This window comes from Coptis chinensis, chromosome 5 (genome assembly GCF_015680905.1).
Source record: "Coptis chinensis isolate HL-2020 chromosome 5, ASM1568090v1, whole genome shotgun sequence".
Taxonomy (NCBI): domain Eukaryota; kingdom Viridiplantae; phylum Streptophyta; class Magnoliopsida; order Ranunculales; family Ranunculaceae; genus Coptis; species Coptis chinensis.
This window is the reverse complement of record NC_141460.1, coordinates 46,120,669-46,133,307: the sequence shown is the minus strand read 5'-3', so window position 1 is coordinate 46,133,307 and position 12,639 is coordinate 46,120,669. Positions and strand designations below refer to the sequence as shown.

General features: G+C 37.9%; 1 pseudogene; it reads left to right on the top strand.

Annotated features, from left to right (window-relative positions):
* Window positions 1-301: 301 nt before the first annotated feature.
* Window positions 302-11,152, top strand: LOC147497671 (UDP-galactose/UDP-glucose transporter 5-like; annotated as a pseudogene).
* The last annotated feature ends 1,487 nt before the right edge of the window (window positions 11,153-12,639 follow it).

The following is a 12,639-nucleotide window of genomic DNA, read 5'->3' as shown; positions in this document are numbered from 1 at the left end:
CACTTGTTGTCTTTCAAAGTGTTTTAATTTTTTAAGCGTATAAACATTGGGTACCGTCGCGGCTGTAGAAGCCCAACCCCATGGGCCTGTGCTGTGTAAAGCCCAAAGCCTCTTTGGAAATGAACCAGTTGGACCAATAGTATTTATATTTATTTCTGTTGTAGGCACAGCAGCAGCATAAGTAACGTTGACCGTCCGTTCTCGCAAAACAAAATCTAAAATATACAAAAGCCACCACCCGCGACTCTTCTAATACACATTTCCGCCTCTCCACTCACCACGTGTCGTTCTAATAATTAGCATGACGTCTCCTCCTCCATCGAGTGGCTTATTATTATTACAAGGGAATAATAATAATAATAATAATAATAAATTATTATGGAAAGGCGTTTTCGCTGTCTCTGGGGTCATGATCACTCTTGTCATTTACGGGGTTTTAAAGGTTTTTTTAATAAAAAATTCAATTCTCGTCTCAAGAGTTTTGTCTTGTGTATATTTTTGACAAAGAAAAGGGAAATTTAATGATGCAGGAAAAGATAATGAGAGTTCCGTATAGGTAAAAGAAAGAGTATTTTAAGTACTCGTTATTTCTTGTTTTTCAGAACCGCATTATGACGTGTGTTTGATTGCGAAGCTGCTTTTCTTGGTACTCTACTATATATGTAACCTTATTATTATTATTTTGTCTTTCTGGAGATGGTGTCATTGCCTAACCAATATCTTTTTTAGGCAAGTAAAAAAGCCTTGGACCCTGTTGCTCCAATCTATAAGTATTGCCTTATCTCAGTATCAAACATACTCACAACAACTTGCCAATATGAGGTATGTACCATTTCTTCTTTTTCTTTTTTTTTTATAATTAATTTTGCCTGTATATTAATGATGTCACATGTTTTTTTTCACCAGGCCCTCAAGTATGTTAGTTTTCCAGTTCAGACACTTGCAAAATGTTCTAAGATGATACCCGTTATGGTAAGTGACTTATTTATTCTCATCTTTCCAAACTCATTTTTCGTGATGCTGCTTCCAAAGGATTTCTAGGTCTTAAGTTCTTTAATCGTCACTGAACATTGCAAAATAACTTTTAGCTCTATTGGATTTGATAGATGTTTGACTGAATTCAAAATTTTAGTATCCTGCATATATTCCCGCCACAACTTACCTATTGAAGTGTTACCTATAGTAAACAAAAACTTTAAGGGTTAGCTCCATAGAATTATTTATGTACGTCTTGTATGTTTCCTTGTGGAATTTGCAAGGAGCTATATATTGTTCCTTAACAATCGCCTGTTTTACCTCAGTGATCTAGTATGTATGCAAGACAGAGTTAAGTATCATTTCCACAGAGAACAGAACTGAGTGACATGGTGGTCGATTGACTCCAAAAGCATGCTCCTACAGTTTTAGGAGCATACTCTCCAAGTATTAGCTTTTTGCTCCAAAGAAACAACTCCTACTACAATTTTTATTTTATTTTTGGATACATAAAAGAAAATGTAATAATATTAATGAATGGGATTAAATTAACAGTTGAATTATTAGCCAGTAGCTAATTTTCAAGCCCAAAACCTGCCCCATAACCCTAAGACACCAACCCCTGATTTTTTTTTTTTGGTGGGTAAGCGGGGTTTTTTAATTAAGATGTCCCCTACCCCTTCCTCATAGAGGATAAAAAAATTTGAATTATTACAATCTTTGATATTGTTTACCACTAGCTTCCTCAAATATAATTTTCTTTACATCCTCAGAAAATGAACTTGGAACTAAATCTATGTAGCTAACAGTAGGAATATTCCTCGCTAATGCATCAGCTAATCTGTTCGTTTCCCTATATACGTGATTAATTTGAAAATGATCAAACTATTCCTTCAAGTTCTTGATACTCCGAATCATTGCTTCTACTGCCCATGGGTACTTGTTGTTCGTGTTGAGAAACGATATTACATTTGTCGAATCAGTTTGTACCTCGATTTTCTTGATGCCCTTTCGCACTACCATTCCCAATCCTTGCTGAACTGCTTGTAATTCTATTAGTGCGATATCTTGTGTGCTTGCTTTGCCAAAATTTGCTACCAAAACTTCTCCTTTGTCATTGCGTAGCGCTGCTGCCCAGCCACCTTCAGTTCCTTGCAGCGTACCATCAGTATTAAGGTTCCAAATACCACTCCCTGCTCTCACCCATTTGCAGTACATATAGTTCCTCTGTTTCACACCAATGTCCATATTCCACTTTTCCATGAAGTTATGAGCATCAGGGCCTTGCTCCATTCGAATGTTTAGTCCCAGCAATTTGGTCCTAGCATCTCTGAACACTTCATCGACCAGCTGGTGTGCATCGGAGTGTTTGTTCTGGAAGATACGGTCATTCCTTGCTTTCCAAGTCTTATACATGAAGGCATTCCACACCAGCCTCAAACCATCTTGTTCCCATCCCTTTCCTCGTGTTTCTGCTATCACCCATTCAATCTCAACTTCCCATGAATTCGCGACCAATCTAACATAACCCATTCTCTGAAGTAGCGAACCCTCATATTGTCTTTGCGAAACTGCAGCTGTAGAAGATATGTTCCTCTGTCTCGACGCCTTGCCAGCAGAGTACGCATGTATCTGTTGATACTTTGTTCCACTCCTTCAATTTTTGTAACGTCTTGAGTCCCCTTTTTAAAGCTAACCAGCTGATGACTAAATGGTGGGGAATTCTATTTGTATACCACACTAACTTGGCCCACCGTACTTTTTGTTATACACTCCTTATGCTATCATAAGTCCCTTTCATACAATACTCACCATGTACAGATGACGTCCAGACCAGCTTGTCTTCCATCCCCATAATCTCAACTTGTTCTAGCTCCCTTCGAAAGTCAGCAAAGTGCACTAGAATTCTCTGCAGAATGCTCCATCTTCCCTCCTTAATGAAATTAGATACTCTGTTATTCACATTACATGTACTATCATACCATAAGGCCTGAGGGAATTTGTCTCTCAGAATCCCAGCATCACTCCATGGTTCATTCCAGAAACTTGTCTCGCGTCCATTACCAATTTGATGAATCACTATTTCTGCTGCCTCCTTTCTTACCTTGAGTATATTCCGCCAACTCCACGAGCAATCTTGTGGAGTCTTTAAGAGCCAGAAGCTTCTATCTCTTATCAAGTTTTTATACACCCACTTCACCCATAAGTTCTCTACCCTTGTAACAATCTTCCAGACATGTTTCATAGTAGCTGCTTGATTAACTGTTTCCAAGTTTCGATCCCCAGTCCACCCTCTTCATATGGATGGAAAATGTCATCCCACCCTATAAGTGCATGCGACTGAGTACAATCTGGTCCTATCCAAAGGAAATTCCGACACAATCTGTTAATATCATCATAAGTCTTCTATGGTATAGTGTATGAGGCCAGCCAGTATACACTTAGATTGTTCAACACCGCCTTCAGTAACTGTAGCCTTCCTGCATAAGATAGAAGCCTTCCCTTCCAGCTCTGAATTCTTGTAGCCACTTTCAACAATAAAGAACAATAGTCAGTCGACCTTAACCTCGTAGTGATTAAAGGTAGGCCCAAGTACTTCACAGGTAGCACCCCTCTTTCAAACTGCAGAATTTGATCAATTTCTATGCAACTGGCATCATCCACTCCTGCAAAGAAGATGTTGCTCTTTTGTAAATTAACTTCTAGCCCTGTAGTGTTCTCAAAGACTTGCAGATTCTACTTGAGCTGAATAGCAGATTGTACATCTCCGTTCATAAATGCCATCAAGTCATCTGCAAAGGACAGATGTGTAATAATAGGATCTACACACTTATAATGTAGTTTGTACTGCCCATGGCTCACGCTATGCATCATAATATCAGTGAATAAGTCCATTACAAGTACAAAAAGGTAAGGGGATATGGGATCACCCTGTCGAATCCCTCTTTTTCCTCTGAAATAGCCATAAGATGATCCATTTATCATTATGGAGTAAGATGTTGTTTCCACACAAGTTCTAACCCAGGCAATGAATCTCTCTGGTATACCCACTCTTCTTATGGCAAATTCCACTGCTTCCCATCTCACCGAATCATAAGCCTTTTTCAAATCCACTTTTATAGCACATCTTGGAGGGTGGTGATCACGATGATAATTGTGCATAATTTCATGAGATAACAAGATGTTGTCTTGTATGCTCCTCCCAGTAATAAAGGCTGATTGGTTTAGAATAATCACCTTAGGCATCAGTTCTTTCATTTTTCTTGTCATGACCTTGGTGATACATTTATACATCACACCACAGCAAGCAATGGGTCTGTAATCTCCCAGAGAAGTAGGTATATGCACTTTAGGAATAAGAGTAATACTGGCAGAAGTTTACCTCATTCAACATATGATTTGATCGGAAGAAATTATTTGCTGCCCTTATAAAGTCTTCGCTGATGATTCTCCAAGTGCATTTATAGAAAAAGGATGAGAAACCATCATTTCCCGGGGCCTTATCATTACCAATGTCTGCAAGAGCTTCTATAATTTCATCTCGAGTCACTTCTCTCTGTAACTGTTCATACTCTTCTATTTCCAGCTGTTGTCGGGGTTCCATCTGTTGAAAGCCACTGAAATCCACTTCTTGCATGTTATTTGGGCTATATAGAACTGTATAGAAGGCCACACATTCATCCCCAATAGCATTGCTATCTTGAACAACATTCCCAGAGGCATCTTTTAGGCAAGATATCTTGTTAGTTACTATTCTGGCTTGCATCAATTTGAAAAAATATTTTGTATTGTTATCTCCCAGTACAATGACTTGATCCCTCGATTTCTGTTTGTACATATCCTCCTCGGATGTAACTGCTTGGACATGTGTTGTGATGGCTTCTTTTTCTTTTCTTATAAGTGCTCGATCCATTGGCTGCGACTGTAATTCAGTTTGCACCAAATCCATAGCTGCTTTTGAGTCTTTAACTCTGTTAACCACATTACCTACTCTTTCTCTGTTCCACTGTATGAGTGCGGTCTTAGTTAGCTTGAGTTTCTTCATGAATACAAACATTGGGTTACCCACCACTGCACTTTGCCATGCTCTCTCTACTGTATGCATAAAGTCTCTCTCTTTATACCAAAAATTGAAGAACCTGAACGCCTTCTTTTTCTGATTTCTTTGAGCTATCGATCTCACCACAACAGCCGAGTGGTCTGACACTGCTCCTGGATTCAAAAAATTGGCCTCATAATCCCCATATTCACCCATCCACTCCGCATTAGCCATAACTCTATCAAGTTTACTACTAATTCGGACCTCTTGTTTGTTGGACCATGTGAGAAAATTTCCCTTGCTTTTGATATCCACCAATCCCGCGATACTAACACAATCTAAGAGGTCTGCAAAATGATATGGTCTGACCTTTGTCCCTCCTATCTTTTCTTGGGCACTTAATATTGTATTGAAGTCACCCATTACAACCCACGGCTTCTGAATGGTGCAAGAAAGATCAATGATGGTCCTCCATAGCTGCCTCCTTGTTCCCATATCGGTACTACCATACACTACTGTCATTATAAACTCTTCCCTCGCAATTGTTGCCACTTCCATAGTGATTTTCTGTTCATCTTTTTTCATCAATTTGGCTTCACACTCTCTAGGATTCCAGCATACCCATATATTTCCGAATCATCTCCATTAGCATTACATTCCATTTGCCATTCTATAAAAGTTTTGTTAAAAACTTTATCTCGATTTTTTGCCTTTACTCGCATTTCAACTAGACCCATTATGCTTATATCAAACTTCCTCACCATATCTCGGACTTCAACCTGCTTAAAAGCTTTGTTAAAGCCCCTCATGTTCCAGCAGGCTTTACTTATCATTTAAGGGTTTAGACGAACCTTGAAGACTAGAACTCGTCTTTTCTTTGCTGGAAATTCCACTCCCCCCACCTATTACTACTACTCTGGTCACTTCTTTTTCCATCTCTGTGGTCTCTTGTATGACTGCTGCATTTTCTCCACTGAGTTCAATTTCAGATAATTGCTTGAATCTATTGTCCCCATGCTGTAACAGCAAAAGTCTCCTTTTATTGTTCTCTTCAGTTTCTTTGGTCTTGTTTTGTACTTCTCGTTCAGATTAGAGGCTACTCCTCTCTGGACCCCTCATGCCATCTCTCTCTGAGCTGTGCATGGCTTCATTACTTTTAGCCTTGCATCTACGCTTCTTACCTGGCAATTCCCATCCCCCTTCATCTATTACTTGCACGACTTCTTGCACCTCTGCCTTTTCTGTTGTTGTGTGGTATGTTTTGTTTTCCTCTGATGCTACTATCGTGCTTGGTTCACCCTTTTCTTCTAACTCTTTGGTAACATCAACCACCTTTACCTCTTTTTTCAGCCACACCACATTCCCTCCACTCTCTGCCTTTGGTTTCTCTACCATAGGCCTTTTTGGGAAGCTATGTATCGTGTGACCGAAAACCTTACATAACTGGCAGCTTGGTGGCTTCCAGCTGTATTCAAAATCCACCTTGTATGCCCTTCTCTGGTCTAGCACCATAGGAATGTTATCTGGGTATGGGCATTGCACATCAATCTCTACACACACTCTTGCGTAGGATGTTCTGGACATGTTTTCCGTTAGTCAGTCTGTAAACATGGGTATTCCGACAACACTTCCCACTTGGCTAAAACCATCCTTATTCCACATTGCCATGGTAGTCCCTTAACCACTACCCATATTGGGATTTTTTCAGCTCTCGCATTTCTGCCTCGACAAAAAGTCTCCACGGCCTAACCACAAACAGTTTACTCGCAATATGGAAAGAACCAATATCTAAAGCTGCCTTTCGATCATCATCTTTCTCAAACTGGAACGTAAACATCGTTTCTCCATAAGGCTTCATTACAAAACTCTTTATCCGCCATGTCCTACTAACTATCTCCTTAACATAGTTGTAGTTCATCCTCTTACCCACAAAAGAACCCACAATCAAATTTTCGAATTTCTTGTTGAAGCCTGCGAATTGCTAGCTTTGCACATGAATAATCGGCTTACCATTAACCATGGTTGGTGGTACATATCTTAGTTCTTCTTTTCCTGCTGCTGTGTTTCCCAATAACTTCTGCCCATGAGCTCTTAGCTTTGAGACCTCCATTATTCTGTTTTTGTTTTTCGTTCTCAATAGCAGAAGCCTCGAGTGCAATATTTGTATTAGACACACCTTGCTTGGGTTCAAAGCTTCCTCCTTTCTCTAGCTGTATTTCACTTTCTTCATCTTTCGCCTCTTTGTCATCATGTCCTTTGCTTGAACTTCCAATATCTTTGTCATCTGTTGCATTCTTTGCCATCTCAGATCGCGCTTGAGATTTTTTAGGATCTGCTACTCCATCTTCAAAAGCATTCGGCTTTGTTACAGTAGTTCCCGATCCCTTCAGTTCAGAATCTTTAGTTTTCTCTTCACTCACCTTGGTTTCAACTCTCTTAATAATAAAGTCTCCATCTTCCCCGACTCCCTCAGTTCTTGTTACCTCTCGTATTTCTTCTTCATGTCTAACTGGTGAGGTCGTATCAATTGAGTCTTCAATTGCTTTAACAGCATCCAACAACCCCTGAGCCTCTCTGAGTAAGGACTCTTTTGATGGCTTAAGACTCTTCAGTTCTAGTGACTCTTCATGGTCTCTTCATGTTTTAAAGGTCTCAAACTCCTCCAGCAATTTTCTCCTATAATTTTCAACCGATCTCTCGCCATATTTGGCTCTCATATCACTCTCAAAGCTATCCACTTCAAGATCGGACTCATCAGATGAGATATACCCAGCACTTCCAGATGGTGTGCTAGGACTTACGGCTGCTACAACCCTAGTTTTTATGGAATTTTTCATGTTTTTTCCTAATTTTGTGGTTAAATTACTCTAGTACCCCTAAGAATAAAAATCACCCTATTTTTGCCACCATTAGAATGATTTGAGTAATCACCAACCCCTGATTACAAGAAAGGAAAGAAAAACAGAACGGAAAATAACAAGCAGGTGACCAGTTGATAATCAAGAACAAAAGCACCCACAAACACCACAATAACCTAGTTCGTACACCAGATGACCACTATCACTTGACTTAGATGGTCTCTTCTTCCTCATCTCCTGTTTGTCTTCTCCTTCTACCTCACTGCTGTAGTATTCCTTCAATAATTCGAGATCCAACATCTCATCCTCAGTGTCATATAGGCCGTCAAAATTATCTTCAACAGACTCTTCTTCCTCCGACAGTATGTTATTCTTTGTCCTGCTACAAGATTTAGAAGTGATCTGACGCTATTAGTGGCCACAACCAGAAGTATTAGCCAGTACATTAAATGCATTGGATAGATAATGAATGAAGTATTGTGGTAGTTATTTTGTACAACAACAATTTAAAGAAAATAGCCCCTGAAAAATTAGCTTCCTGACTTCATTTGCACGATTACTTGCTGTATGTATGTACATAATATACATAATATGTTTTCTAGTGTTTTTTTTTGTTTAAAGCTATTATGCAACCATCTTTTTTTTTTCGATTGGTAAGCCTGTTTTAAATGAGATTAGTAACTCTTTGATGCTGGCGGGGTTCGAGCCCCAGACCTCTGGTATCATCACCCAAAGGTTTTACCGACTTTGCTAGTCGGCACCTGCAATATGCAACCATCTTTGTAGACAATAGCTTTATTCTTAAGTTTAGCAGTTTATCTTAAGTACTATGCATATTATAAAATGCAATCACAGTTGATAATAGATGTAATACCACTTTAAGGATTGCACTCCTTTCTAGAATAATTTTTGTTTGCAATATACTATCTAGTGACTTAGTTTCGGAAGGAATTAAGTAATTCATAAGTGTGTGGGCAATAGACGAAAGCGCGAAAGGATACAGGGTAGTCGTTCAAGAAGTACCCATGTAAGTGTCGATCGACGGTGTCCTCGTGTTGGTTTCAGTGTTTATTGAAGTATTACGGTATCATAGATAAATGTTCTAAAGTAAATACTGGCATCGTTTTGAGTTCGGCTCTCCTGTACTCTCATTCTGAACCAAGCTTAGTTGCTTGGAATCCTCCATTCTCATGTTGTGTAATTGTCTACTTTTTTTAATATTGGTTGTATAACTTAGTTTAGGATGAAAAAATATTCTACCATTCATCTTAAGCAAGGTTCTGAATCTCCATGTCAAGTGATTATATTTTGTCTCTCAAAAAGATTTCCTTTCTTATCTGCAGGTTTGGGGCACATTAATTATGCAGAAGAGATATAAGGGCCGAGACTACTTGATTGTTATAGTAGTGACTATAGGATGCTCGGTATTTGTCCTATATCCGGTAATTCTTTCACTAAGTAGATTCCTATCTTATTTACGGGTGTCAGTACGACTACTATAATTTCTTTGTTTTCAAATCAGATTTACTACTCTGTAGTCGAATGGGCATATTATCCACTTAATGAATGTGTAAAACCGTAAAAGAAGGATCACAAACTATATTACTGGCTATCTTGTACATGAATAGCCACGATAATATTGGAAAGAATAGTTGAACATTATTATCCTTTGTTTTGTCTCCTTTCTCTTGTATAACATGACATTTTGACCATTTGTATTCACTGAAAATGTATTTTGTCTCCCACAAAATGAATTTAGAAATGTTTCCATTTGTTACCTGCTTGGCTTTGCCTGAATGTGAGGGGTTTCGTTGGATACACAAGCAAAATCTATCACTTAGTATCCCTTAAGAACTATGCTTAAATCGTAAGCTAGAGTGTAAAGTATACCAATTTGGAACAGAGTTGAGACCTTTTCCCTCGTTTGCTGATAGTACTGGTTAGGGTACTGATAAGAATTTTATAAGGCAAATTAACCAATTGGTTTTAAGGCTTTCAGGTTGGAAGATAGGCATTGACATTTCTCTCCCACAATTCATGGATGACACTGTTGTCGTCGAGGGGAGTTAGGTTGTTAAGTAAGACACCTCGCTACTTGTTACTTTTATTTATAATTTTTTGCTTTGACTTTTTCCTTGAAATCACTTCTTCTAAAAATGTTTTTTGTGGGAGCAATAATTTGGGTACTCGACTGGGTGGATACCTCGTCTATTTTTGAAAATTCTTTTGCGCAAATTGTTTGAGATCATATTGAGAGATTTGATAGAAACCTAGTGGGTTGAAGAGGTTGGTATGCTTTTGAAGAGTGTTTCTTTCCCTTATTAAGAGCTTCCTTCTAAGTTTTAGAAGTTCTTTTCTCTTATCCTAGTTTATTTGAGTGTTTGACCATTATGTTATTCACTGTTGTGAGGAATTTTATGTGTGAAGCATTTGTGGAACCCCAACATGAATGAATACCTTCTATAAAATGTACAACGAAAGGGGAGTAGGGCTGCAATGATCATATGTAAAGAACTAGGTACTAGTTTTGAATAGGAGGTTGATAAAACATAACCTTGTTTAAATCTCAAGTCCGGAGGTTTACTTGCTCAAACTTGTACACTAAGCCTACTATGATTGGGATTCTAAAATCAATTTTCTCATCTCCATTTGGGATTTTATCTAAAAACAACCCCCCTCCCCCATCTCTCTGGGGAATCCAAAAACATCATAGTGTCTTGATACTGGAAAGTTTTAAATGGTTTAGAAGCTGCCAACGCCTGCTATGCTAAATCAAAATTAGAATATTTAGCTATCAATTATATAAGGAGCATGTTGTTTTACTCTTTGGTTAGACCTATCGTAGGAAGACTAGGAACTTAATGGGTTGTCTTTGGAATTACTCGTTCTGTTTATAGGTACCTCAAGTCCGGTTTATGTATATTGTTTCATTGTCTATTAGATTTTGTCTTTGCTTTCTAAAATCTACATTATTTACTTCTAAAATATATAATAAAGAAAAATTTGAATATACTTTTGTGGACTTTCATGAAACTTGTGAGATGGAAGTTGATGAATCTACTTTTCTTTTCTTTTTCTTTCGAACTGGTGAAATTAGGCAAGAGCTGACATTAGTCCGTATAATAGAGGCAGGGAAAGCACCGTGTGGGGCGTTTCTTTAATGATTGGTTACCTTGGGTAAGTATTCGGAATTTGTATCCTATCCTTGTCAACCTTATCTGCAATGGCATGCCAATCAGCTTGTGTTTGAGAATATAGGACTTCTTGTCATATCAACATACCTGACAGTCTGTATTTTCTTTTCTTGAGATTTATAATTGATATCGGATATCATGTTCTACTGTTTGAGACCCAAATTCATACCTTTGTTCTCAATAGGGAGAAGAGGATGTTCCCTTGTATAAGAATCATGGGGCCTCTCCACTCATTGCCAATTGGTTTTGAGTTGGATACCCAAATTTAATATGGTATCAAAGCGGACTATTCTATGGACCAAAATACCCATGTACTTTACATCACATATGTGTGTTATTTTAAAAAAGTGTCCATGTGTTTGGCTCAAGATAAGCAACGCCCCAAATACCCATGTACGTTACATCACTCATTAAAATGTGTCCACATGTTTGGCTCAAGATACGTCACACATTAGGGGGCGTCGTGAGATCTATGATCCCATATCGGGTATATGAAGCCATGCGCCCATGCATATAACACATAAATCTCGGGGACGAGCCACTTATTGCCAATTGATTTTGAGCTGGGTGCCCAGATTTGATGTCTTTTTTGCATGGATATGTATGTAAATACATAATGCATGCTGCTTTTGTTTCCCACCACATTAGAGTCCTAGCCCTTGAATTATATGCCAAATTTAGTGAACATTGATGCATTTTGTTCTGCTTTACCTAAGTACAAGATGTGTTTAATCTCTTCCCAAAAAAATGGAACTGGGGTGTTGTGGAAGTGGTCATGTTAGATTTTGTTTAAATACAACTTATGTTACATGGACTTACAAGTTTTTTTTAAAATAATCAGTGTCGGATACGTATCTGATGGGGAATAATTAGATTTAGAAGATAGGATATGGAAATCCTTAATAGAATAATTGAACGAAGGAGATTGAAGAGTTTAGACGAATAATAAATTAAGATTGAAGGAGATGAAGAATAATTGGAGAAGGAAAATATTAGGCTTGAGATAATTTAGATAATTGAACTGATTGAATAATTGAATACCTAAAACAACTAACATTGGCCTCCTTATATAAATAAGCCAAACTTTATAACCAAGAATCCTAGACTTCTAAATCTAATTAAACCCAACATAAGAAACTACTACATCAACTTAATAATTCTACTAATAGAAATACCTAAAAGTGAACGTTCTCATCCTACATCAGTATCTATGTATCCATTTTGGTCACACAATCAGGAAGATCTCTAACTGAGTCTATTTATGAAAAGAGAAGCGAAGTTTGCTTTGCCTTGAATGAACGATTCTTTCTTAAGATGCTATCGATCAAAACACGGACCAAAAACTGACATAAATGGTATAAAATATATCTCGATTCCATGTTTGACATTTCATATTCGTTTCGGGTATGGACACACATAATCGTATCAATGTAACTTAGAATACAACAGTTTTGCTTTTAAGATGGAGTCATTAGAAATCTCAATATTAAGTTCAAAAGCTAATTTGCACAAACTTACTATCAATTAATATATTTAATAAGTTATAACGTTAAATTAACTGTAAAGTGAATGC